This window comes from Trachurus trachurus (assembly GCF_905171665.1).
Source record: "Trachurus trachurus genome assembly, chromosome: 8".
In the NCBI taxonomy this organism is placed as follows: domain Eukaryota; kingdom Metazoa; phylum Chordata; class Actinopteri; order Carangiformes; family Carangidae; genus Trachurus; species Trachurus trachurus.
The window spans coordinates 5,221,246-5,228,527 of record NC_139905.1 but is presented as its reverse complement, the minus strand read 5'-3'; positions in this window follow the sequence as shown (position 1 = coordinate 5,228,527).

The following is a 7,282-nucleotide window of genomic DNA, read 5'->3' as shown; positions in this document are numbered from 1 at the left end:
GATGTCACCATGTCACCACCTCCTGCTGTGATGTCACCACCTCCTGCTGTGATGTCACCACCTCCTGCTGTGATGTCACCACCTCCTGCTGTGATGTCACCACCTCCTGCTGTGATGTCACCACCTCCTGCTGTGATGTCAACATGTCACCACCTCCTGCTGTGATGTCAACATGTCACCACCTCCTGCTGTGATGTCACCACCTCCTGCTGTGATGTCACCACCTCCTGCTGTGATGTCAACATGTCACCACCTCCTGCTGTGATGTCACCACCTCCTGCTGTGATGTCAACATGTCACCACCTCCTGCTGTGATGTCACCACCTCCTGCTGTGATGTCACCATGTCACCACCTCCTGCTGTGATGTCACCACCTCCTGCTGTGATGTCACCACCTCCTGCTGTGATGTCACCACCTCCTGCTGTGATGTCACCACCTCCTGCTGTGATGTCAACATGTCACCACCTCCTGCTGTGATGTCACCACCTCCTGCTGTGATGTCAACATGTCACCACCTCCTGCTGTGATGTCACCACCTCCTGCTGTGATGTCACCACCTCCTGCTGTGATGTCAACATGTCACCACCTCCTGCTGTGATGTCACCATGTCACCACCTCCTGCTGTGATGTCACCACCTCCTGCTGTGATGTCACCACCTCCTGCTGTGATGTCACCACCTCCTGCTGTGATGTCACCACCTCCTGCTGTGATGTCAACATGTCACCACCTCCTGCTGTGATGTCACCACCTCCTGCTGTGATGTCAACATGTCACCACCTCCTGCTGTGATGTCACCACCTCCTGCTGTGATGTCACCACCTCCTGCTGTGATGTCAACATGTCACCACCTCCTGCTGTGATGTCACCACCTCCTGCTGTGATGTCAACATGTCACCACCTCCTGCTGTGATGTCACCACCTCCTGCTGTGATGTCAACATGTCACCACCTCCTGCTGTGATGTCACCACCTCCTGCTGTGATGTCACCACCTCCTGCTGTGATGTCACCACCTCCTGCTGTGATGTCAACATGTCACCACCTCCTGCTGTGATGTCACCATGTCACCACCTCCTGCTGTGATGTCACCACCTCCTGCTGTGATGTCACCATGTCACCACCTCCTGCTGTGATGTCACCACCTCCTGCTGTGATGTCACCACCTCCTGCTGTGATGTCACCACCTCCTGCTGTGATGTCAACACCTCCTGCTGTGATGTCACCACCTCCTGCTGTGATGTCAACACCTCCTGCTGTGATGTCACCACCTCCTGCTGTGATGTCACCACCTCCTGCTGTGATGTCACCACCTCCTGCTGTGATGTCACCACCTCCTGCTGTGATGTCAACACCTCCTGCTGTGATGTCACCACCTCCTGCTGTGATGTCACCACCTCCTGCTGTGATGTCACCACCTCCTGCTGTGATGTCACCACCTCCTGCTGTGATGTCACCATGTCACCACCTCCTGCTGTGATGTCACCACCTCCTGCTGTGATGTCACCACCTCCTGCTGTGATGTCAACATGTCACCACCTCCTGCTGTGATGTCACCACCTCCTGCTGTGATGTCACCATGTCACCACCTCCTGCTGTGATGTCAACATGTCACCACCTCCTGCTGTGATGTCACCATGTCACCACCTCCTGCTGTGATGTCACCACCTCCTGCTGTGATGTCAACATGTCACCACCTCCTGCTGTGATGTCACCATGTCACCACCTCCTGCTGTGATGTCAACATGTCACCACCTCCTGCTGTGATGTCACCATGTCACCACCTCCTGCTGTGATGTCACCACCTCCTGCTGTGATGTCACCATGTCACCACCTCCTGCTGTGATGTCACCACCTCCTGCTGTGATGTCACCATGTCACCACCTCCTGCTGTGATGTCACCACCTCCTGCTGTGATGTCACCATGTCACCACCTCCTGCTGTGATGTCACCACCTCCTGCTGTGATGTCACCATGTCACCACCTCCTGCTGTGATGTCACCACCTCCTGCTGTGATGTCAACACCTCCTGCTGTGATGTCACCACCTCCTGCTGTGATGTCAACACCTCCTGCTGTGATGTCACCATGTCACCACCTCCTGCTGTGATGTCACCACCTCCTGCTGTGATGTCACCACCTCCTGCTGTGATGTCAACACCTCCTGCTGTGATGTCACCACCTCCTGCTGTGATGTCACCACCTCCTGCTGTGATGTCACCACCTCCTGCTGTGATGTCACCACCTCCTGCTGTGATGTCACCACCTCCTGCTGTGATGTCACCATGTCACCACCTCCTGCTGTGATGTCACCACCTCCTGCTGTGATGTCACCACCTCCTGCTGTGATGTCACCATGTCACCACCTCCTGCTGTGATGTCACCACCTCCTGCTGTGATGTCACCACCTCCTGCTGTGATGTCAACATGTCACCACCTCCTGCTGTGATGTCACCACCTCCTGCTGTGATGTCACCATGTCACCACCTCCTGCTGTGATGTCAACATGTCACCACCTCCTGCTGTGATGTCACCATGTCACCACCTCCTGCTGTGATGTCACCACCTCCTGCTGTGATGTCAACATGTCACCACCTCCTGCTGTGATGTCAACATGTCACCACCTCCTGCTGTGATGTCACCATGTCACCACCTCCTGCTGTGATGTCACCACCTCCTGCTGTGATGTCAACATGTCACCACCTCCTGCTGTGATGTCACCACCTCCTGCTGTGATGTCACCATGTCACCACCTCCTGCTGTGATGTCAACATGTCACCACCTCCTGCTGTGATGTCACCATGTCACCACCTCCTGCTGTGATGTCACCACCTCCTGCTGTGATGTCACCATGTCACCACCTCCTGCTGTGATGTCAACATGTCACCACCTCCTGCTGTGATGTCACCATGTCACCACCTCCTGCTGTGATGTCACCACCTCCTGCTGTGATGTCACCATGTCACCACCTCCTGCTGTGATGTCACCACCTCCTGCTGTGATGTCACCATGTCACCACCTCCTGCTGTGATGTCAACATGTCACCACCTCCTGCTGTGATGTCAACATGTCACCACCTCCTGCTGTGATGTCAACATGTCACCACCTCCTGCTGTGATGTCACCATGTCACCACCTCCTGCTGTGATGTCACCACCTCCTGCTGTGATGTCACCATGTCACCACCTCCTGCTGTGATGTCACCACCTCCTGCTGTGATGTCACCACCTCCTGCTGTGATGTCACCATGTCACCACCTCCTGCTGTGATGTCACCACCTCCTGCTGTGATGTCAACATGTCACCACCTCCTGCTGTGATGTCACCACCTCCTGCTGTGATGTCACCACCTCCTGCTGTGATGTCACCACCTCCTGCTGTGATGTCACCACCTCCTGCTGTGATGTCAACATGTCACCACCTCCTGCTGTGATGTCAACATGTCACCACCTCCTGCTGTGATGTCACCACCTCCTGCTGTGATGTCAACATGTCACCACCTCCTGCTGTGATGTCACCATGTCACCACCTCCTGCTGTGATGTCAACATGTCACCACCTCCTGCTGTGATGTCACCACCTCCTGCTGTGATGTCACCACCTCCTGCTGTGATGTCACCACCTCCTGCTGTGATGTCACCATGTCACCACCTCCTGCTGTGATGTCACCACCTCCTGCTGTGATGTCACCATGTCACCACCTCCTGCTGTGATGTCACCATGTCACCACCTCCTGCTGTGATGTCACCACCTCCTGCTGTGATGTCACCACCTCCTGCTGTGATGTCACCATGTCACCACCTCCTGCTGTGATGTCACCATGTCACCACCTCCTGCTGTGATGTCACCACCTCCTGCTGTGATGTCACCACCTCCTGCTGTGATGTCACCACCTCCTGCTGTGATGTCACCACCTCCTGCTGTGATGTCACCACCTCCTGCTGTGATGTCACCATGTCACCACCTCCTGCTGTGATGTCACCACCTCCTGCTGTGATGTCACCATGTCACCACCTCCTGCTGTGATGTCACCACCTCCTGCTGTGATGTCACCACCTCCTGCTGTGATGTCACCATGTCACCACCTCCTGCTGTGATGTCACCACCTCCTGCTGTGATGTCACCACCTCCTGCTGTGATGTCACCACCTCCTGCTGTGATGTCACCATGTCACCACCTCCTGCTGTGATGTCACCACCTCCTGCTGTGATGTCAACATGTCACCACCTCCTGCTGTGATGTCACCATGTCACCACCTCCTGCTGTGATGTCACCACCTCCTGCTGTGATGTCAACATGTCACCACCTCCTGCTGTGATGTCACCACCTCCTGCTGTGATGTCACCACCTCCTGCTGTGATGTCACCACCTCCTGCTGTGATGTCACCATGTCACCACCTCCTGCTGTGATGTCACCACCTCCTGCTGTGATGTCACCATGTCACCACCTCCTGCTGTGATGTCACCACCTCCTGCTGTGATGTCACCACCTCCTGCTGTGATGTCACCATGTCACCACCTCCTGCTGTGATGTCACCACCTCCTGCTGTGATGTCACCACCTCCTGCTGTGATGTCACCACCTCCTGCTGTGATGTCACCATGTCACCACCTCCTGCTGTGATGTCACCACCTCCTGCTGTGATGTCACCATGTCACCACCTCCTGCTGTGATGTCACCACCTCCTGCTGTGATGTCACCACCTCCTGCTGTGATGTCACCATGTCACCACCTCCTGCTGTGATGTCACCATGTCACCACCTCCTGCTGTGATGTCACCATGTCACCACCTCCTGCTGTGATGTCACCATGTCACCACCTCCTGCTGTGATGTCACCATGTCACCACCTCCTGCTGTGATGTCACCACCTCCTGCTGTGATGTCACCACCTCCTGCTGTGATGTCACCACCTCCTGCTGTGATGTCACCACCTCCTGCTGTGATGTCACCACCTCCTGCTGTGATGTCACCACCTCCTGCTGTGATGTCACCACCTCCTGCTGTGATGTCACCACCTCCTGCTGTGATGTCACCACCTCCTGCTGTGATGTCACCATGTCACCACCTCCTGCTGTGATGTCACCATGTCACCACCTCCTGCTGTGATGTCACCACCTCCTGCTGTGATGTCACCATGTCACCACCTCCTGCTGTGATGTCACCATGTCACCACCTCCTGCTGTGATGTCACCATGTCACCACCTCCTGCTGTGATGTCACCATGTCACCACCTCCTGCTGTGATGTCACCACCTCCTGCTGTGATGTCACCACCTCCTGCTGTGATGTCACCATGTCACCACCTCCTGCTGTGATGTCAACATGTCACCACCTCCTGCTGTGATGTCACCACCTCCTGCTGTGATGTCACCATGTCACCACCTCCTGCTGTGATGTCACCACCTCCTGCTGTGATGTCACCATGTCACCACCTCCTGCTGTGATGTCACCACCTCCTGCTGTGATGTCAACATGTCACCACCTCCTGCTGTGATGTCACCACCTCCTGCTGTGATGTCACCACCTCCTGCTGTGATGTCAACATGTCACCACCTCCTGCTGTGATGTCACCATGTCACCACCTCCTGCTGTGATGTCACCACCTCCTGCTGTGATGTCACCACCTCCTGCTGTGATGTCACCATGTCACCACCTCCTGCTGTGATGTCACCACCTCCTGCTGTGATGTCAACATGTCACCACCTCCTGCTGTGATGTCACCACCTCCTGCTGTGATGTCACCATGTCACCACCTCCTGCTGTGATGTCACCACCTCCTGCTGTGATGTCAACATGTCACCACCTCCTGCTGTGATGTCACCATGTCACCACCTCCTGCTGTGATGTCACCACCTCCTGCTGTGATGTCACCACCTCCTGCTGTGATGTCACCATGTCACCACCTCCTGCTGTGATGTCACCACCTCCTGCTGTGATGTCACCATGTCACCACCTCCTGCTGTGATGTCACCACCTCCTGCTGTGATGTCAACATGTCACCACCTCCTGCTGTGATGTCACCATGTCACCACCTCCTGCTGTGATGTCACCATGTCACCACCTCCTGCTGTGATGTCACCACCTCCTGCTGTGATGTCACCACCTCCTGCTGTGATGTCACCATGTCACCACCTCCTGCTGTGATGTCACCACCTCCTGCTGTGATGTCACCATGTCACCACCTCCTGCTGTGATGTCACCACCTCCTGCTGTGATGTCACCATGTCACCACCTCCTGCTGTGATGTCACCACCTCCTGCTGTGATGTCACCATGTCACCACCTCCTGCTGTGATGTCACCACCTCCTGCTGTGATGTCAACATGTCACCACCTCCTGCTGTGATGTCACCACCTCCTGCTGTGATGTCACCACCTCCTGCTGTGATGTCACCATGTCACCACCTCCTGCTGTGATGTCACCACCTCCTGCTGTGATGTCACCATGTCACCACCTCCTGCTGTGATGTCACCACCTCCTGCTGTGATGTCACCATGTCACCACCTCCTGCTGTGATGTCACCATGTCACCACCTCCTGCTGTGATGTCACCATGTCACCACCTCCTGCTGTGATGTCAACATGTCACCACCTCCTGCTGTGATGTCACCACCTCCTGCTGTGATGTCACCATGTCACCACCTCCTGCTGTGATGTCACCACCTCCTGCTGTGATGTCAACATGTCACCACCTCCTGCTGTGATGTCACCATGTCACCACCTCCTGCTGTGATGTCACCATGTCACCACCTCCTGCTGTGATGTCACCACCTCCTGCTGTGATGTCACCACCTCCTGCTGTGATGTCACCATGTCACCACCTCCTGCTGTGATGTCACCACCTCCTGCTGTGATGTCACCATGTCACCACCTCCTGCTGTGATGTCACCATGTCACCACCTCCTGCTGTGATGTCACCATGTCACCACCTCCTGCTGTGATGTCACCACCTCCTGCTGTGATGTCACCATGTCACCACCTCCTGCTGTGATGTCACCACCTCCTGCTGTGATGTCACCATGTCACCACCTCCTGCTGTGATGTCACCACCTCCTGCTGTGATGTCAACATGTCACCACCTCCTGCTGTGATGTCACCACCTCCTGCTGTGATGTCACCACCTCCTGCTGTGATGTCACCACCTCCTGCTGTGATGTCACCATGTCACCACCTCCTGCTGTGATGTCACCATGTCACCACCTCCTGCTGTGATGTCACCATGTCACCACCTCCTGCTGTGATGTCAACATGTCACCACCTCCTGCTGTGATGTCACCACCTCCTGCTGTGA